Genomic DNA, 20,331 nt, shown 5'->3' on the forward strand with positions numbered 1-20,331 from the left:
TATGTTTCCTCCCTCCCTCCATTTCTCCCTCCATCTCTCTCCAACGCATGTATAGGAAGAAATCAAATGGGGTGATGCTAAGTCTGACTGCTGAGCTAACGCTATAACCCTATCTTCTGTCCTGCCTAGCTAGCTGTCATGTCAGCTAGGTGTCACCATAACAACACCACCTACTTATCTCTTCAGAGGGACCATCTTGACATTTGGAGATGTTCCACATCTTGACAAAAATGTGGTAAGGCTGGGCTGTTAATAAAGCCTCTCATACAACGGTCATCAGTCAGACTATTGGAGGAGTTAGGCTAGGGTTTACTCGATACAATTGCCAGACAAGGTTGGTTACTTGGGTTCGGCTCGTTACTCAGCTGCCACAGCCTTTCAGTGGTGGTCAGCTATGTCTTCAGTCCTGGCACTGCAGGGGGCCTCTTAAGCCTTGATCACACCGACAGCATCATTGAGCAAAATAGTACGCAGCATCATTTGGATATGTGTGCAACAAAAGTTCAACATTCTCCTTCTGCTACCACTTCTGTCAAGCCGTCTATGCATACAGTCTGATGCATACGTTCGATAAATCCAACGTATGCAACACACAGAACGCACTGTAACTGCCTCTGCAACACATTGCTGTAAGGCAATGAATGTACTTCTTTCTGGTGTACCAAAATGCAATGTCGGTGTGATCGAGGAGTTGACTCTCTCCCTCTTTCACTCTCACTCACCTCTCTAGCTGAACTGGCTGCTTTAAGGCCGGCCAGACCAAGCCAGGCCAGCTGAGCTATCCTCTACTCTCAGTGCATCTCATCTCACCTCACCTCACAAGGGAGAGGAAGGCCGTGAGTATGAATACTCAGGCTTGCAACACATAAGCTAGCTTCAACCAAATTCGCTGCAGTGATTTCAAATGGCAGATACAGAGGGGGGGTTACAGAGTTGAGCTTGGGACAGTCGAATCACGAGTGGCGATGCACAAGAGAGGAGAGAGAGAGAGACGAGAAAGGAAAGAGAGAAACGGCGACAGTCACTGAATCACATTGTGCGGTTGATGATAACCATCTTACTCAGAAGAAGGCACTCTGTCACAGCCACAAGCTTACAGTGGCTCGGGGTGTTTAATGGATATTCATGAAGAGATCTTACAAAGTTCCCTATCATAACCTACTAAAACAGTATTATGTGGAAGATATACGGTATCCTGCCCTTTTACTACACAGAACAAAATGATAAAACGCAACATGTAGTGTTTGTCCCATGTTTCATATGTTGAAATAAAAAGACCCCAGAATTTTCCCATAGGCACAAAAAGCTTATTACTCTCAAATTATGAAGGAGCGTGCAATTGGCATGCTGAGTGTAGGAATGTCCACCAGAGCTGTTGCTAGAGAATTGAATGTTCATTTCTCTATCATAAACCACCTCCAACGTCGTGCCCTTGCCCAGTCTAGTGAAATCCATAGATAAGGGCCTCATGTATTTATTTCAATTGACTTATTTCCTTATATGAACTGTAACTGCATGTTGCGTTTATATTTTTGTTCAGTGCATTCGGAAAGTATTCAGACCCCTTTACTTTTTCCACATTTTGTTACATTACAGCTTTATTCTAAAATGTATACAATTATTTTTGTACCTCAATCGACACACAATACCCCATAATGACAAAGCAAAAACAGGTTTATATATTTGAGAATTTATTAAAAACATTAAACATCATTTTCACATAAGTATTCAGACCCCTCACTCAGTACTTTGTTGAAGCACCTTTGGCAGCGATTATAACCTTGAGTATTACACAGCAAGCTTGGCACACCTGTATTTTGGGACTTTCTCCCATTCTTCTCTGCAGATCCTCTCAAGCTCTGTCAGGTTGGATGGGGAACGTCACTGCACAGCTACTTTCAGGTCTCTCCAGAGATGTTCGATCAGGTTCAAGTCTGAGCTCTGACTGGGCCACTCAAGGACATTCAGAGACTTGTCCTGAAGCCACTCCTGGGCTGTCTTGACTGTGTGCTTAGGGTTGTTGTCCTGTTGGAAGGTGAACCTTCGCCCCAGTCTGAGGTCCTGACCACTCTGGAGCAAGTTTTCAATAAGGATTTGTCTGTACTTGGATTCGTTCATATTTCCCTCGATCCTGACTAGTCTCCCAGTCCCTGCCACTGAAAAACATCCCCACAGCATGATGCTGCCACCAACATGCATCACCGTAGGGATGGTGCCAGATTTCCTCCAGATGTGACACTTGACATTCAGGCCAAAGAGTTCAATCTTGGTTTCATCAGACCAAAGAATATTGTTTCTCATGGTCTGAGAGTCTTTAGGTACCTTTTGGCAAACTCCAAGTGGGCTGTCATGTGCCTTTTACTGAGGAGAGGCTTCCATCTGGCCACTCTACCATAAAGGCCGACTGGTGGAGTGCTGCAGAGATGGGAGAACCTTCCAGAAGGACAACCATCTCCACAGAGAAACTCTGGAGCTCTGTCAGAGTAACCGTCGGGTTCTTGGTCTCCTCCCTGACCAAGACCCCTCTCCCCTGATTGCTCAATTTGGCTGGGCAGCCAGCTTCTGAAGAGTCTTGGTAGTTCCAAATGTTAAATTTAAGAATGATGCAGGCCACTGTGTTCTTGGGGACCTTGGGGGTCCACTGGGGAACACTGACCAACACTTTGGTTCCTACCCTGTCACAATAACCCCTTCGTGGCTTTTTTTTTTTTTTTTTGGTACCCTTCCCCAGATCTGTGCCTCGACACAATCCTGTGTCGGAGCTCAACGGACAATTCCTTTGACCTCATGGCTTGGTTTTTGTTCTGACATGCACCGTCAACTGTGGGACCTTATATAGACAGGTGTGTGCCTTTCCAAATCACGTCCAATCAATTGAACTTACCACAGGTGGACTCCAATCAAGTTGTAGAAACATCAAGGATGATCAGTGGTAACAGGATGCATCTGAGCTCAATTTCGAGTCTCATAGCAAAGGGTATGAATACTTAAATAAATAAATAAGGAATTTCTGGTTTTTATTTTTAATACATTTGCAAACATTTCTTAAAACCTGTTTTCGCTTTGTCATTATGGGTTATTGTGTGTAGATTGATGAGAAAAAAAATGTTGGGAAAGGGAAAGGGGGGATATCTAGTCAGTTGTACAACTGAATGCCTTCAACTGAAATGTGTCGTCCGCATTTAACCCAACCACTCTGAATCAGAGAGGTGCGGGGGGCTGCCTTAATCGACATCCACGTCTTCAGCGCCTGGGAATCAAAGGGTCTGAATACATTCTGAATGCAACGTACGTATATGTGACCGACCACCACGATTCGGTTTTATGTAGCAAAAAAAAAATAAACACTTTATCTAGTTCTTGGCCTATATTCTAATATGACTTTGGTGCAGGTTATGTTGTTCTTCACAATACTGTCTCTGGTAAACACAGACTATAATATAAATTAAATCAAAGTTTCACATGCACAGAATACAGAAGGTGTAAACGGTACAGTGAAAATGTTACTTGCATGTGCATAGTAGCAATATCAAAAATAGAAAGCATACAGATAAAAATATTGTATCATTATTAGATGATGCTTACCCAGAGACACTTGTCTAAATTGATGGGTCATGTGAAAGAAATGCTAAAAGCACCTCACAGTCACATCTAGCTGAGTGGATGGGTCACTATTGTCTAGACATGTACACATGTTCATGAAATATAATAGATGGCCGTAATCACCCCCAGACACACCTGGCTAAGTTGATGGGTCATGTAATCATCTAGCGAAGTGGAATATTTTGTTTAGACATGTAGCTAGCTAGCTAGTTATCTAAATGAATCACAACCCCAACCCATACTACTAGCAATACAAACTGATTGTCATTGCTAGCCACCATGTATGAAATTCTGTGGTATGAATCAGCAGGTAGCTAAAGCTAACCAACTAAATTCAATGTTAGCTAGCTAGCTAACAGTAGGCTATAACTAGCAATGCAAATGGCTTTCTGACATGCAAGAAATATTAATGCACAGATCACACAACATTCGCTAGCTAACACTACGCTTTAACTTGCAATGAAAACGACTTCCTTGATTGAAACAATACGGTATTCAAAGTGCCCACTATATTCCAACTTTTGATTGAACAGTATAAACAAACAATCAGAATGGAAAAAGACCCATTAAAATCACTTATAATGTGTTGCCACCCTAGGATCAGGCGCAACTCATGAAGCATTTTTAGAACTTTTATTATTCAAAAACGTAAAATACCATTAAACACTGTCAAAAATGTGAAAAATACTGCGATATGATATTTTGATCATTACATTTACATTTTAGTCATTTAGCAGACGCTCTTATTATTATTTTTTTATTTTTTTTCCTCGATCATATCGCCCAGCCCTTGAGGATGATTGAAAAAAATGCATGCTCAATCACAGTTGTAGCCTAATTGTTGGCCTGGTGTATAGCCTTTCCTTGCAATTTTTTTTTGTTGCATATTACCATCAATCAATCAACACATATGTCCACACTGACACTCCCTAACTGAAAGTCTTGCTAGGCTACTTCAGGGATACAGTAATAGTCCACAAACTAGTAACGCGTCTCCTCTGCATAGAAAACATGACAGGTGTCTTGCATCAGACAGGTATAGTGGTCATTCCATGTCATTTCAGCAGGTCATGTCACCCACCATCTCAGATTGTTCTGAAATCGTTTCTGCAGTTAAAAACAGACAAGATTAGCATTCCTGAAACATTATTTTGTTGAAATATAGTTTGATCTCTAGGAAATTAAGCTAATTGATTGCAAAATGTTGTGATCCATTTTATAAACACAAGAGACCAGCAAAATGGATAAAAGGGTGTGGTGGCAGTAGCAGGAACAGCGGCAGCTGGTAAAGAATGCAAGCGACTTCAATGGCTAATTTCTCTGAACATGGTAAAGGAATATCACCAGATTCTCAGGGAGTACATTATAAAGGTTGAAGAAGCAATACTCCAAGCAGAAGCTCCATACTACTTGTCAGACATAGAGAACTGATACTGTATACTGGTTGTTGGGGTGGGATTGCTGTCTTGAGGTGGGATTGCTATGGGTGGCTATTGATAATTTTATTGTATTTCTTATGTCTTTCTCATTAGGAAGAATGACGGACCAAATTGAATGCTAGGTACTATATTTATTGAAGATTATATGAATCCTATCAATTAAAAAGGGCCAATTTTGGTATAGAGGCTTAATTTCACAGAGATCTAATTATATTTAAACAAAATCATGCTTCAGGAAGGCTAATCTTAACTGTTTCTAACTACAGAAACAATTTCAGAACAATCTGAGATGGTGGGTAACAAAATCCTCTTTATATGTGCTTTTCAAGGTGGAATGAGGAGACATCCTCCAGAACAACTGACTATTTTGTTTAGTAATAGGTTAGCTCTGAACACCACTTGTGAAAGTTCTCATGGGGCAAGTGCAAGCCATATCCTGCCTGACTCCTGTCCAGGACATGGCTGTCAATAGCACACAAGCTAGATGCTACTGCCAGGCTGACTGGCTGAAATAATGCAACAACAGCAAGGCCTATACCTGGAGTTGCACACCTTTCAAGGTTACGTGGGATGAGCTAGCTGCACAATGGAAAATTGCAGAAATTCTGTAGCCTGGCACAGAATTCAAAACACCTGCACACAGTCAACAACAACTCCAACAAACACTGATCATAGATAACTGTAGGCCAGGGAACTTTCCCTTACTGTGAGCACCTGTAGGTTTTTATGCAAATATTTGAATATGGCTCAGGAGGAGGGTGTGACTGGTACAGTTGTTTTTGTCGACTGCTGCCTGTATTTCAGGTGAGTTAACAAACTTCAACTGGCCTGGGCTCCGTTACCATGACAACCGCTACTCATAATCACCAAGGGAGAAAGGGCTTCTCTATGGAACGCCAATTGGGTCTTTGCGTGTCAAAAAAGACACACGTCCAAACGGCGTTCCATACTTCTTTCAAATTAAAGGCACCAGAGAAATGCGGCACGTGTTAATGTTGAGGATGAATTAATATCCATTTGGTTAAATTCCATAGCCGTCGTTAGTCAGTTTTACCATAGCTAACTGACGTTACCTGGCTGTCAGGGTCAACTAGCTGTCCCTGACATGTCATCTAGCGTTACGGGTAACGTTATAACAGTAACATATAGGCTGTGGTAATTTACCCCGACGTCATGTGTCCTGTAAATCATCAGGGGGCCACTAACTAGCTGGCTAACTAGTCATCTGCCAATACAGATTATGGAATATTACAACTACCGAACCCAGCAACTACTGTTAGTTAGCTAGCGAATTTAGCAGTCCCTGTCATTTGCAATTAACGCCAACGTAAGGTTACGATAGAGCGGTAGTTGTTTCTGCAAACAAATGCATTTCCAGTTAACACACGGTTGAGTACAATAAACTGTATCTGGCTGGGACCGGGTAGAGCTAACTAGCTCGCTAATGTTAGATTACTACTGTAGTTAGACACCGAGAAAAGCAAACAGCGAAAGCACTATCTCGTTGCGTTACACCCGCTAGCCTAGCTAGCTACATAACTCTGCTTTCTCCTGCCAACTTCGTGATGCCCTTAGTTTATGCAGAAATGTTAATTTGCCATAACATTAGTTGGAGGAACACTAGCTATATGTCTGGCTAACTAGCTAACGTTGTCTAGTTTGGACATAAAACCGTCAGCAAAACTGCTCGGCCTTCAAAGTGATGCACAAACCTTGAACGTTCGGCAGCCCACTGAGCTAATGTTGGCTTAGTTACAGTAGCCAGCTATTTAACAACACTTCAAATATCTCCAGGCTAAAAGTGTCCTGTTCAGAGGAGACACTCAGCTTATTTATTTAACACAGACATGCATATAAGTGTCGAATATCTTACCTGGTTCGACAACTGTGTTTTATTCCAAAGACGGTTATCATAACATTGCGCTAGCTAGCTAGCTACATCTGCAACAGCATTTAGGGCTGTAAACACAACGCAAACCCCACTGCGTTGGCGCATGCGCAGTACAACACACCTCCTTCGTTTGTGTCAGGAAAAGCATTGCCTGGGACATATCTGGTTATTGTCATCCAGACCAGTATTACATTTCAAAGTGTCTTTGCAAAATAATAAAACAAGGCTATATGTGAAAATTAAGAGACAATGTCGGATAAAAATTGAATGAAGTGTCAAATAAGTGACAGATAAACATATTCTGCATAGGATTCAGTCATCAAGTTTCAAGTTTGTATTAGTTGTATGAACAGGATACATGGTGTATATATACACCGTCCAACGAAATGCTTACTTGCAGGTTTCTTCTCGACCATGCATCAACAATAAGAAATAATACAACAACAAAAAATAATACAAACATAAAGTTAATGGTTCAGTAGAATATAATAAATATATTTGCATAAGTATAAAACAGGAAGGCAAAATTATAGTCAAATAAAATAACATTGTATTAGTCACATGCTTCGTAAACAAGAGATATGAACACATGCCTCGTAAACAACAGTGAAATGCTTACTTACGGCCCTATCCCAGCAATGCAGAGAGAAAGAAAATAGAGAAATAAGAGAAAAGTGAAACGCATAATAATAAAATGAATAATAGATATGTGTAATGATAACTTGGTTATATACAAGAGGTACCAATACCGAGTCGATGTGCAGGGGTACGAGGTAATTGAGGTATGTATGTAGGAATAAAGTGACAAATAGTAAACACTAACAGTAAGTTAACTATTTAACTAACTATTTAGCAGTCTTATGGCTTGGGGGTTTAAGCTGTTCAGGGTCCTGTTGGTTCCAGACTTGGTGCATTGGTACCGCTTGCCGTGCGGTAGCAGAGAAAACAGTCTATAACTTGGGTGGCTGGAGTCTTTGACCATTTTTAGGGCCTTCCTCTGACACCGCCTGGTATAGAGGTCCTGGATGGCAGGGAGCTCAGCCTCAGTGATGTACTAGGCCATAGGCACTACCCTCTGCAGCACATTGCGGTCGAATGCCAAGCAGTTGCCATACCAAGTGGTTATGCAGCCAGTCAAGATGCTCTAAATAGTGCAGCTGTAGAACTTTTTGGAGATCTCAGGGCCCATGCCAAATCTTTTCAGCCTTCTAAGGGGGAAGAGGCTTTGTCGTGCCTTCTTCACGACTGTGTTGGTGTGATTGGGCCATGACAAACACACCTAAATAATATAGGACTTCCAATCAAAGGCAACACCACACAGCTGCCTTCAATTGGAAGTCCACCCCAATTAACTCAGCATAGAAACAGATTACCTAGACTAAACATAGAATTACATAAACAAGGAACAGTGCCCAAAAACCCCGGAATACATAAATCAAATGCCCTTTTTAGAAAAACCACCACCCCGAACCACATAAACCAAATACCCTCTGCCACGTCCTGACCAAACTACAATAACAATTAATCCTTATACTGGCCAGGAGGTGACACTATGTTTAATTGTTACTTAATTGTAACAATTAAGTCATTAGGATTTGGGGCAGCACGGAAGTAGTTGTTTAACGAGTTACAGTCTCCCGAATTAAACTCTAGAAGTTATATAGTTATATAAGTTATATATCGATAACAGTTACTTATTAATCATTACCTCATATCAGTCTCGTAATCTGAACGGTCGCAAACTTCTTGGATCAGCAAAAACCCCAGCCTTGAGCATTATTCAGTACTGCACAAATTGGTTTAATTCTTTATTTACATTTACATTTAAGTCATTTAGCAGACGCTCTTATCCAGAGCGACTTACAAATTGGTGCATTCACCTTATGATATCCAGTGGAACAACCACTTTACAATAGTGCATCTAGATCTTTTAAGGAGGGGGGGGTTAGAAGGATTACTTTATCCTATCCTAGGTATTCCTTAAAGAGGTGGGGTTTCAGGTGTCTCCGGAGGGTGGTGATTGACTCCGCTGTCCTGGCGTCGTGAGGGAGCTTGTTCCACCATTGGGGTGCCAGAGCAGCGAACAGTTTTGACTGGGCTGAGCGGGAACTGTGCTTCCTCAGAGGTAGGGAGGCGAGCAGGCCAGAGGTGGATGAACGCAGTGCCCTTGTTTGGGTGTAGGGCCTGATCAGAGCCTGAAGGTACGGAGGTGCCGTTCCCCTCACAGCACCGTAGGCAAGCACCATGGTCTTGTAGCGGATGCGAGCTTCAACTGGAAGCCAGTGGAGAGAGCGGAGGAGCGGGGTGACGTGAGAGAACTTGGGAAGGTTGAACACCAGACGGGCTGCGGCGTTCTGGATGAGTTGTAGGGGTTTAATGGCACAGGCAGGGAGCCCAGCCAACAGCGAGTTGCAGTAATCCAGACGGAAGATGACAAGTGCCTGGATTAGGACCTGCGCCGCTTCCTGTGTGAGGCAGGGTTGTACTCTACGAATGTTGTAGAGCATGAACCTACAGGATCGGGTCACCGCCTTGATGTTAGTGGAGAACGACAGGGTGTTGTCCAGGGTCACGCCAAGGTTCTTAGCACTCTGGGAGGAGGACACAATGGAGTTGTCAACCGTGATGGCGAGATCATGGAACGGGCAGTCCTTCCCCGGGAGGAAGAGCAGCTCCGTCTTGCCGAGGTTCAGCTTGAGGTGGTGATCCGTCAGCCACACTAATATGTCAGCCAGACATGCAGAGATGCGATTCGCCACCTGGTTATCAGAAGGGGGAAAGGAGAAGATTAATTGTGTGTCGTCTGCATAGCAATGATAGGAGAGACCATGTGAGGATATGACAGAGCCAAGTGACTTGGTGTATAGCGAGAATAGGAGAGGGCCTAGAACAGAGCCCTGGGGGACACCAGTGGTGAGAGCACGTGGTGCGGAGACAGATTCTCGCCACGCCACCTGGTAGGAGCGACCTGTCAGGTAGGATGCAATCCAAGCGTGGGCCGCGCCGGAGATGCCCAACTCGGAGAGGGTGGAGAGGAGGATCTGATGGTTCACAGTATCAAAGGCAGCCGATAGGTCTAGAAGGATGAGAGCAGAGGAGAGAGAGTTAGCTTTAGCAGTGCGGAGCGCCTCCGTGACACAGAGAAGAGCAGTCTCAGTTGAATGACCAGTCTTGAAACCTGACTGATTTGGATCAAGAAGGTCATTCTGAGAGAGATAGCAGGAGAGCTGGCCAAGGACGGCACGTTCAAGAGTTTTGGAGAGAAAAGAAAGAAGGGATACTGGTCTGTAGTTGTTGACATCGGAGGGATCGAGTGTAGGTTTTTTCAGAAGGGGTGCAACTCTCGCTCTCTTGAAGACGGAAGGGACGTAGCCAGCGGTCAAGGATGAGTTGATGAGCGAGGTGAGGTAAGGGAGAAGGTCTCCGGAAATGGTCTGGAGAAGAGAGGAGGGGATAGGGTCAAGCGTGCAGGTTGTTGGGCGGCCAGCCGTCACAAGACGCGAGATTTCATCTGGAGAGAGAGGGGAGAAAGAGGTCAAAGCACAGGCTGGGCAGTGTGAGCAGGACCAGCGGTGTCGTTTGACTTAGCAAACGAGGATCGGATGTCGTCGACCTTCTTTTCAAAATGGTTGACAAAGTCATCCGCAGAGAGGGAGGAGGGGGGGGGGAGGATTCAGGAGGGAGGAGAAGGTGGCAAAGAGCTTCCTAGGGTTAGAGGCAGATGCTTGGAATTTAGAGTGGTAGAAAGTGTCTTTAGCAGCAGAGACAGAAGAGGAAAATGTAGAGAGGAGGGAGTGAAAAGATGCCAGATCCGCAGGGAGGCGAGTTTTCCTCCATTTCCGCTCGGCTGCCCGGAGCCCTGTTCTGTGAGCTCGCAATTAGTCGTCGAGCCACGGAGCAGGAGGGGAGGACCGAGCCGGCCTGGAGGATAGGGGACATAGAGAGTCAAAGGATGCAGAAAGGGAGGAGAGGAGGGTTGAGGAGGCAGAATCAGGAGATAGGTTGGAGAAGGTTTGAGCAGAAGGAAGAGATGATAGGATGGAAGAGGAGAGCGTAGCGGGGGAGAGAGAGCGAAGGTTGGGACGGCGCAATACCATCCGAGTAGGGGCAGAGTGAGAAGTGTTGGATGAGAGCGAGAGGGAAAAGGATACAAGGTAGTGGTCGGAGACTTGGAGGGGAGTTGCAATGAGATTAGTGGAAGAACAGCATCTAGTAAAGATGAGGTCAAGCGTATTGCCTGCCTTGTGAGTAGGGGGGAAGGTGAGAGGGTGAGGTCAAAAGAGGAGAGGAGTGGAAAGAAGGAGGCAGAGAGGAATGAGTGAAAGGTAGACGTGGGGAGGTTAAAGTCACCCAGAACTGTGAGAGGTGAGCCATCCTCAGGAAAGGAACTTATCAAGGCGTCAAGCTCATTGATGAACTCTCCAAGGGAACCTGGAGGGCGATAAATGATAAGGATGTTAAGCTTGAAAGGGCTGGTAACTGTGACAGCATGGAATTCAAAGGAGGCGATAGACAGATGGGTCAGGGGAGAAAGAGAGAATGTCCACTTGGGAGAGATGAGGATCCCAGTGCCACCACCCCGCTGACCAGAAGCTCTCGGGGTGTGCGAGAACACGTGGGCAGACGAGGAGAGAGCAGTAGGAGTAGCAGTGTTAACTGTGGTAATCCATGTTTCCGTCAGCGCCAAGAAGTCGAGGGACTGGAGGGTAGCATAGGCTGAGATGAACTCTGCCTTGTTGGCCGCAGACCGGCAGTTCCAGAGGCTGCCGGAGACCTGGAACTCCACGTGGGTCGTGCGCGCTGGGACCACCAGGTTAGAGTGGCAGCGGCCACGCGGTGTGAAGCGTTTGTATGGCCTGTGCAGAGGGGAGAGAACAGGGATAGACAGACACATAGTTGACAGGCTACAGAAGAGGCTACGCTAATGCAAAGGATATTGGAATGACAAGTGGACTACACGCCTCGAATGTTCAGAAAATTAAGCTTACGTTGCAAAAACCTTATTGACTAAAATGATTAAAATGATACAGTACTGATGGCTGGTGAAGTAGGCTAGCTAGCAGTGGCTGCGTTGTTGACTTTGTTTGAAAGTGTAGCTGGCTAGGTAACCTCGATAGTTTCAGTACTACACCTTATCATGATACAAAGGCAACTATTTAGCTAGCTAACATAACACTAATCAAGACGTTCCTTTGTAATATATTTAGTTTCTACAATGCTGCTCGTCGGGTAATAGTTGGCTAGGTTTGGAAATGGCGTCGCGGGGGACGAAAATAGCTGGCCAGCTAACCTCGATAATTACTCTAAACTACACAATTATCAAGCTATGACAAACTATGACAAAGACAACTTATTGACTAAAATGACTAAAATGATACAGTACTGTTGGCTGGTAAAGTAGGCTAGCTAGCAGTGGCTGCGTTGTTGACTTTGTTTGAAAGTGTAGCTGGCTAGGTAACCTCGATAGTTTCAGTGCTACACCTTATCATGATACAAAGGCAACTATGTAGCTAGCTAACACTAGCTAACCTGGCTAGCTAACCTCGATAATTACTCTAAACTACACAATTATCTTAGATACAAAGACAGCAAAGACAACTATGTAGCTAGCTAACACTACACTAATCAAATCGTTCCGTTGTAATGTATTAGTTTCTACAGTGCTGCTAGTCGGTATTTACTAGCTAACTAAATAATAACACAGAATACACATACACACTTATATGAGACAAACGTCCCTAGTGGACTGACAAGATATGATGGCTTGTTACACATACGGAAAGGGGGTGGGGAAAAGAGAGAGATAGAGAAAAAGGGACACTTATCATTAAGACATTCTAGGACTGTCCTCACATTAATCATATACCTTGCACACGAACCGCCGCCCATTTGGAATAAGAAGTAATAAATGTATTTATGTGTTGAATGCCATTCACCGTTTCCCTGATGGAACTAGCCCTCCCTCGGAAGAATATTGGTTTGGTGAGCCTTTCCTGTGGGCCACTTGTACATGCTCTGATTGTCCACCAAAGGTCACAATGTCCTTCTTCTTAGTTGTCCAGTCACCAGTGGTGTCTTTGTTCAGAACTTGTTCTTAGCTTGTGTGGACAGTCAGAGTTTGAACCACTTTACACGCACAGCTGCAGCCTGGTAATGTTTGGGTCTAGTCTGGTGAGTTTATCTTCTTCACCTCATGTTGAGGTTAAATTATAACCATTTCAAACATGTGGACCACAGTCTCACATCTTTCTGGTCTGATGTTAACCTGTTTGGGATAGGGGGCAGTATTTTCACGGCCGGATAAAAAAACGTACATTTAATCTGGTTACTACTCCTGCCCAGAAACTAGAATATGCATATAATTAGTGGATTTGGATAGAAAACACTCTAAAGTTTCTAAAACTGTTTGAATGGTGTCTGTGAGTATAACAGAACTCATATGGCAGGCCAAAACCTGAGAAGATTCCATACAGGAAGTACCCTGTCTGACAATTTGTTCTCCTTCTAGGGCATCTCTATCAAAAATACAGCATCTCTGCTGTAACGTGACATTTTCTAAGGCTTCCATTGGCTCTCAGAAGGCGCCAGAAAGTGGAATGACGTCTCTGCAATCTCTGGCCGAAAAAAAAAAAGGAGTTTTTGTGAGTGGTCAGGCAGGGAACAATGACAATGGAGTGCGCGTGCACGAGACGACTCCATGTTTTTCTTTCAGTCTATGAATGAATATAATGTCGCCCGGTTGGAATATTATCGCTATTTTACGAGAAAAATAGCATAAAAATTGAATTTAAACAGCGTTTGACATGCTTCGAAGTACGGTAATGGAATATTTTGACATTTTTTGTCACGAAATGCACCCGCGCGTCACCCTTCGGATACTGACATGAATGCACGAACAAAATGGAGCTATTTGGATATAACTATGGATTATTTCGAACCAAAACAACATTTGTTGTTGAAGTAGAAGTCCTGGGAGTGCATTTTGACGAAGAACAGCAAAGGTAATCCAATTTTTCTTATAGTAAATCTGAGTTTGGTGAGCACCAAACTTGCTGGTGTCAAATTAGCTAGCCTGTGATGGCCGAGCTATCTACTCAGAATATTGCAAAATTTGCTTTCCCCGAAAAGTTATTTTATAATCTGACACCGCGATTGCATAAAGGAGTTCTGTATCTATAATTCTTAAAATAATTGTTATGTTTTTTGTAAACGTTTATCATGAGTAATTTAGTAAATTCACCGGAAGTTTGCGGTGGGTATGCTAGTTCTGAACATCACATGCTAATGTAAAAAGCTGTTTTTTGATATAAATATGAACTTGATTGAACAAAACATGCATGTATTGTATAACATAATGTCCTAGGAGTGTCATCTGATGAAGATCATCAAAGGTTAGTGCTGCATTTAGCTGTGGTTTTGGTTTTTGTGACATATATGCTTGCTTTGAAAATGGCTGTGTGATTTATTTTTGGCAGGGTACTCTGCTGACATAATCTAGTGTTTTGCTTTCGCTGTAAAGCCTTTTTGAAATCGGACAATGTGGTTAGATTAACGAGAGTCTTGTCTTTAAAATGGTGTAAAATAGTCATATGTTTGAGAAATTGAAGTTATAGCATTTTTAAGGTATTTGTATTTCGCGCCACGCTCTACCATTGGATATTGGTGAGGCGTCCCTAACAGGTTAATTTCTCTTCCAAGCCTTTATGCAATCTGCGTAAAATGGGTGTTCATCATCCTGACGCCATCTCTGAGCTCCCTCTGGGCATACTTACTAGTGCAAAGTATCATCAAAACTATGATCTCGTTAGAAAACTAAAATCACATTCCTATCTTTAACAAAAATACTTTCATCATTTTTCATGCATCCTATACAGCATATTGGATGTGAACTTGACAGATAACGTGTGTATACTTTTTAAGTTACATTACATGATTGATACCATTTTTATACCATTTTTAATGACATCACAAAATAGACATTAGTTTTCCATAGACCATCTCTCATCATTCCTCACATTCGGATGTTAGAAATATTGTTCCAGTGTTCACTTTTTGGACATTAGAGTTTTGGGCGGGCAAAAGTATTTGGAGACAAAGGGACATTCCTTTACTTGATACTAAAGAGCAAGAGAGAGAGTCTCAGCTGCATAAAATGTACGACCGGGTGTGAGGTGTAGAAATGCAGCGTATCCCCCCCCCTTCCCTCTTCCGTGGGTGAGAGAGGGCCTGGTTATTTGTCAACCATTGCCAAGCTAATCTGAGCCCTTGGATCCTCACGTGTAGTCATGACACTATATGGGCAACCAATTCATATCTTAAATATACAGTACCAGTCAAAAGTTTGGACACACCTACTCATTCTAGGGTTTTTCTTAATTTTTACTATTTTCTACATTGTAGAATAATAGTGAAGACATCAAAACTTTGGAAGAATATATTTAATATTTTAGATTTGTCAAAGTAGCCACCCTTTGCCTTGATGACAGCGTTGCACACTCTTGGCATTCTCTCAATCAGCTTCACCTGGAATGCTTTCCAACAGTCTTGAAGGAGTTCCCACATATGCTGAGCACTTGTTGACTGCTTTTCCTTCACCCTGCGGTCCAACTCATCCCAAACCATCTCAATTGGTTTGAGGTCAGGTGATTGTGGAGGCCAGGTCATCTGATGCAGCACTTCATCACTCTCCTTCTTGGTCAAATAGCCCTTACACAGCCTGGAGGTGTGTTGGGTCATTGTCCTGTTGAAAAACAAATGATAGTCCCACTAAGCGCAAATCAGATGGGATGGCGTATCGCTGCAGAATGCTGTGGTAGCCATGCTGGTTAAGTGTGCCTTTCCTTGCCAAATATATCACAGACAATGTCACCAGAAAAGCACCCCCACACCATCACACCTCCTCCTCCATGCTTCACGGTGGGAACCACACATGCGGAGATCATCCATTCACATACTCTGCGTCTCACAAGACACAGCGGTTGCAACCAAAAATCTCAAAATTGAACTCATCAGCGCAAAGGACAGATTTCCAAAGGTCTAATGTCCATTGCTTGGCCCAAGGAAGTCTCTTCTTATTATTGGTGTCCTTTAGTAGTGTCTTTGCAGCTATTCGACCATGAAAGCCTGATTCACGCAGTCTCCTCTGAACAGTTGATGTTGAGATGCGTCTGTTACTTGAACTCTGTGAAGCATTTATTTGGGCTGCAATATCTGAGGCTGGTAACTCAAATGAACTTATCCTCTGCAGCAGAGGTAACTCTGGATCTTCCTTTCCTATGGCAGGCCTCATGAGGGCCAGTTTCATCATAGCGCTTGATGGTTTATGCGACTGCGCTTGAAGAAACTTCCAAAGTTCTTGAAATTTTTCGTATTGACTGACCTTCATGTTTTAAAGTAATGATGGACTGTAGTTTCTCTTTTCTTATTTGAGCTGTTCTTGCCATAATATGGACTTGGTCTTTATAAGGCTATCTTCTGTATACCACCCCTACCTTGTCACAACACAACTGATTGTCCCAAGCGCATTAAGAAGGAAAGAAATTCCACAAATGAACTTTGAACAAGGCACACCTGTTAATTGAAATGCATTCGAGGTGACTACCTCATGAAGCTGGTTGAGAGAATGCCAATAGTGTGCAAGCTGTCATCAAGACAAAGGGTGGCTACTTTGAGGAATCTCAATTATAAAATATGTTTTGATTTGTTTAACACTTTTTTGGTTACTACATGATTCCATGTGATATTTCATAGATTTGATGTCTTCACTATTATTCTACAATGTAGAACATAGTAAAATAATGAAAAATCCTGGAATGAGTAGGTGTGTCCAAACTTTTGACTGGTATTGTGTATGCCGCTAACAGAGATGCTCCTGCCTTCATGTCGAAAATGATATCCTTGTTCAATGAGCATTGCGTTTCCTTTAGAGTGCTTGCTGGAGATTTGAATTGTACCCTCAACTCAACTCTGGACAAATCATCTCAAGTCCCCACCACAAACTCTAGATCTGCAAAGATGTTGAACTCTTTTACTAAAGAGATGGGACTGATTGTCACGACTTCCACCGAAGGTGGTTCCTCTCCTTTTTCGGGCGGTGCTCGGCGGTCGGCGTCGCCGGCCTACTAGTCATCACCGAACCATTTTTCCTTTTCTGTTGGTTTTGTCTTTGATTCATTCACACCTTGTTTTCATTTGCTTTAATTTCTGTGTGTATATTTACCCCTGTTTCCCCGCTTAGGTTTGTCCGGGATTATTTTCATGTTGCTCGTGGAGGTTTTTTCCTCAGTTTATTCACGTGTGTACCGTGTGTTAAGTATAGTAGGAGCGTTGTTTTCCTCCTTCCGTGAGTAACTGTGTGTTCCATTGTCTCGGGCATTTATGGACCTTGTACCTGTACTGTTTTGGGACTTGCCTATTAAAGACGCTACATTGACATCTCTTCTCTCCTGCCCTTGACTCCTTAGCTACCTTCAGTACGATTACTCAACACTGATAGATATCTGGAGAGAGACTAATAGCTCATCTATGGACTATACATACTACTCCAATGTCCATAACACCTACTCTCATATAGATTACATTTTTATCCCAAAGGTTTTCATAAATTCTGCCACTTGTACAATCGGACCCATAGCACTTTCAGATCACACCTTTGTCCACCTCCGCTTTGCCTCTGTAAAACATCCAAACTAAACTTGGACTATACTCGGGAGATAACATTTTTTAGTTTTCTTTGCTAAACAGAAATACCATGAGTATAGCAATAGGCCTAGCAGATTGCTTGCTTAACCATTAAAAAAACAGCAGTCAGAGCGTACAATCATGGCCATCCAAACAGCAGATGACAAGGTCACATAAGATCCAAATAAGATACATTTTTCTATTCATATTTTTTACAGCAAATTATATACTTCTGAGAGAAAACATAGGGTGCAGAACTCCATTCCTTTCTAGGGGGAATCTCGCCACCAAAGCTATCAGAGTCCGACTAAGAAGATCTCAACTCCCCCTTCACTCCTGAGGAGTTCCTCGAGGAAATTATGTCAATGCCTCCTAACAAGTCCCCAGGCCCAGATGGATTTCACAGAGAGTTCTACAAAGCTTTTTGGCCCCAGCTTAGCCCTATTATCATATCAATGCTGGATGATTTTTGCAAAAACAGAGCTCAGACTCTATGTACACAGCCCGCATTACAGTGTTGCTCAAAAAATACCCTCTATCCTGCTCGTCCTTCCGGCCCATAAGCTTGTTGGAATTTCGACTTTGGCGACCAAATTGCTCGCCAAAAGACTAAACACTCTTCTTCCCGAAAATAAACAAAGCGGACCAAACTGGATTTATTAGAGACAGGTACTCTTCTGATAACATTCGCCGTCTTTTTTATATTTTTGATCACGTAAAGGCACAGAAGACCCCTGTCCCGCTGGTTTCACTGGATGCTGAGAAGATGTTCGACAGGATGGAGTGGAGCTTTCTGTTCTCAGTTCAATATGGGCCCAAACTTTATTAAGTGGATTAGGTCCCTATATTCTCACCCAAATGCCATGGTGACTACTAACAGTCTGAATTCTGACAGATTCCCTTTGGGACGTGGCACAAGACAAGGATGCTCGCTGGCCACCCTGCTCTATTTGTTGGGGGCGGAGCCTTTGACGGAGTTGATAAAGAGCAATCCAAGTATTGTGAGTGTTTCTCTAGGTGGCCTTCAGCACAAAATGTCGCTCTACAGGGATGATGTCTTGCTCTACATATCCAACCCTGAGAAATCCATCCCTCCCATTTTAGACACAATTGCTCAGTACGGCAAGTTTTCAGGATATAAGACATATTTTAACAAATCCATTGTTTGCCCTCTCCATCTTACACTCACCAGCTCTATGAAGACACTGTCCGTTCCAATGGAAGACACAGGTGTTTCAATACCTTGGGTTCTTTGTAACACCAGATCTGAATTGCCTTTTCAAGGAAAATGATCTCCCACTCCTGGATCGAATCAAGAATGATCTCCGAACCTGGATCTCCCTCCCAATTAGCTTAATAGGAAGAATGAATGTTATTCGTATGAACGTCCTCCCTAGATTGAACTATTTATTTCAGATGCTCCCATGCTATCTCCCAGTTTCTTTTTTTCAAAACAACCAACCAAAGCATCACCAAATGTATATGGAGCAGTTAAAAAAACCTAGGATCAAGTTCTCCACTCTATCGAGAACTAAATCTAAGGGGGGTCTTGCCCTTCCCTGGCTTCAATTCTACTACTGGTTTGTCCAAATCCGCAATATGCTAACATGGATCACAAACAGACAAGACTCAATGTGGATTCAGATAGATGGCCAATCCTGTGGTTCATTGCCCCCAAGCTCAATTATATTTATTAATAACTTTAGTGAAGTGGGTAACATAGCCAAAACTTTTGTGATTTACAACATCCTACTAGCATGGAAGGACTGTAAGAAATACCTTGGCATTTCCTCCCCTCACTCGCCCATAGTATGCAACCCAGACATGCCAAAAGCCCTGAGTCGTGCTAACTTTAATGTTTGGCATACACTAGGGATCAGGACCTTTTCAGATCTGTTTCATCAGAACACAACTACACTGAAATCCTTTCAAGAGCTCTGCAGTGAATTCAATGTGCCAAGATACATTTTTTTTAAAATATATCTTCAAATTAGACATGTAATTTCCTTCTTCACTTCCAAGGTTTAGAATGAATCTGAATGAAGTTGAGACCCTTCTTGCTACAGCACAATTCATTAAAAGCAAAATCTCCTACATCCATAGACTCCTTTCTGAGAATATGTGATCCTTCTTTACTCCTTTGAAAATAATCTTGGAAAAGGACCTTAATCTGACTATCAGTGATGAGTTATGGGTGGATGTTTGCGACAGGGTATACTGCTCCTCTACCAATGTAAAAATGAATCTAATTACACATTTTTGTACAAATTGTATTACACCGCAGTGAGACTCCATAGAATTAATACAGACATTTCTCCTGATTGTATATGTGCATGTATTTGGAGTTGTAGAGAGATTATCAGATTTTGGCAATCTATACATTCTGTTGCACAGAACATACTATATGTACAGTTTGATATGACCCTGTGTCTCTATCTTCTTAATGCCCAGCAGGACTTTGTTCTTGATCCAGACAGAGAAAATGTGTTTATGACTGTCACATACCTTGCTAAGAAATGTATTCTCCTACTGTGGGCTTCTAATTCTTCTCCTACATTTAAAATGTGTATTGCCCAGGTTTGATAGACTCTGATCTCCACTACTCAACTATATTTCAAATTGGACAGAGTGAATGGGGTGATTTGGGAAATGAGTGTATATACATGTTGTGTAAGGTACTGTAAATTCTTTGCTCGTTGTCTCAGCTAAAGCTGGAAG

The 20,331-nt window shown here is 42.8% G+C and overlaps 1 protein-coding gene across 2 annotated transcripts in view; it reads right to left on the minus strand.

The window, feature by feature from the left end:
• The window catches only part of rabgap1 (RAB GTPase activating protein 1), a 146,841-nt gene extending 139,782 nt beyond the window's left edge, over positions 1-7,059 (minus strand). For both annotated transcript variants that reach the window (XM_014125816.2, XM_014125812.2), the window contains exon 1: positions 6,916-7,059. The gene's annotated coding sequence lies outside the window, so the exon portion shown is untranslated. The remainder of the gene's footprint in view (positions 1-6,915) is intronic.
• Between the last annotated feature and the right edge of the window lie 13,272 nt (positions 7,060-20,331).

Source organism: Salmo salar, chromosome ssa01 (genome assembly GCF_905237065.1).
Source record: "Salmo salar chromosome ssa01, Ssal_v3.1, whole genome shotgun sequence".
Lineage (NCBI taxonomy): Eukaryota > Metazoa > Chordata > Actinopteri > Salmoniformes > Salmonidae > Salmo > Salmo salar.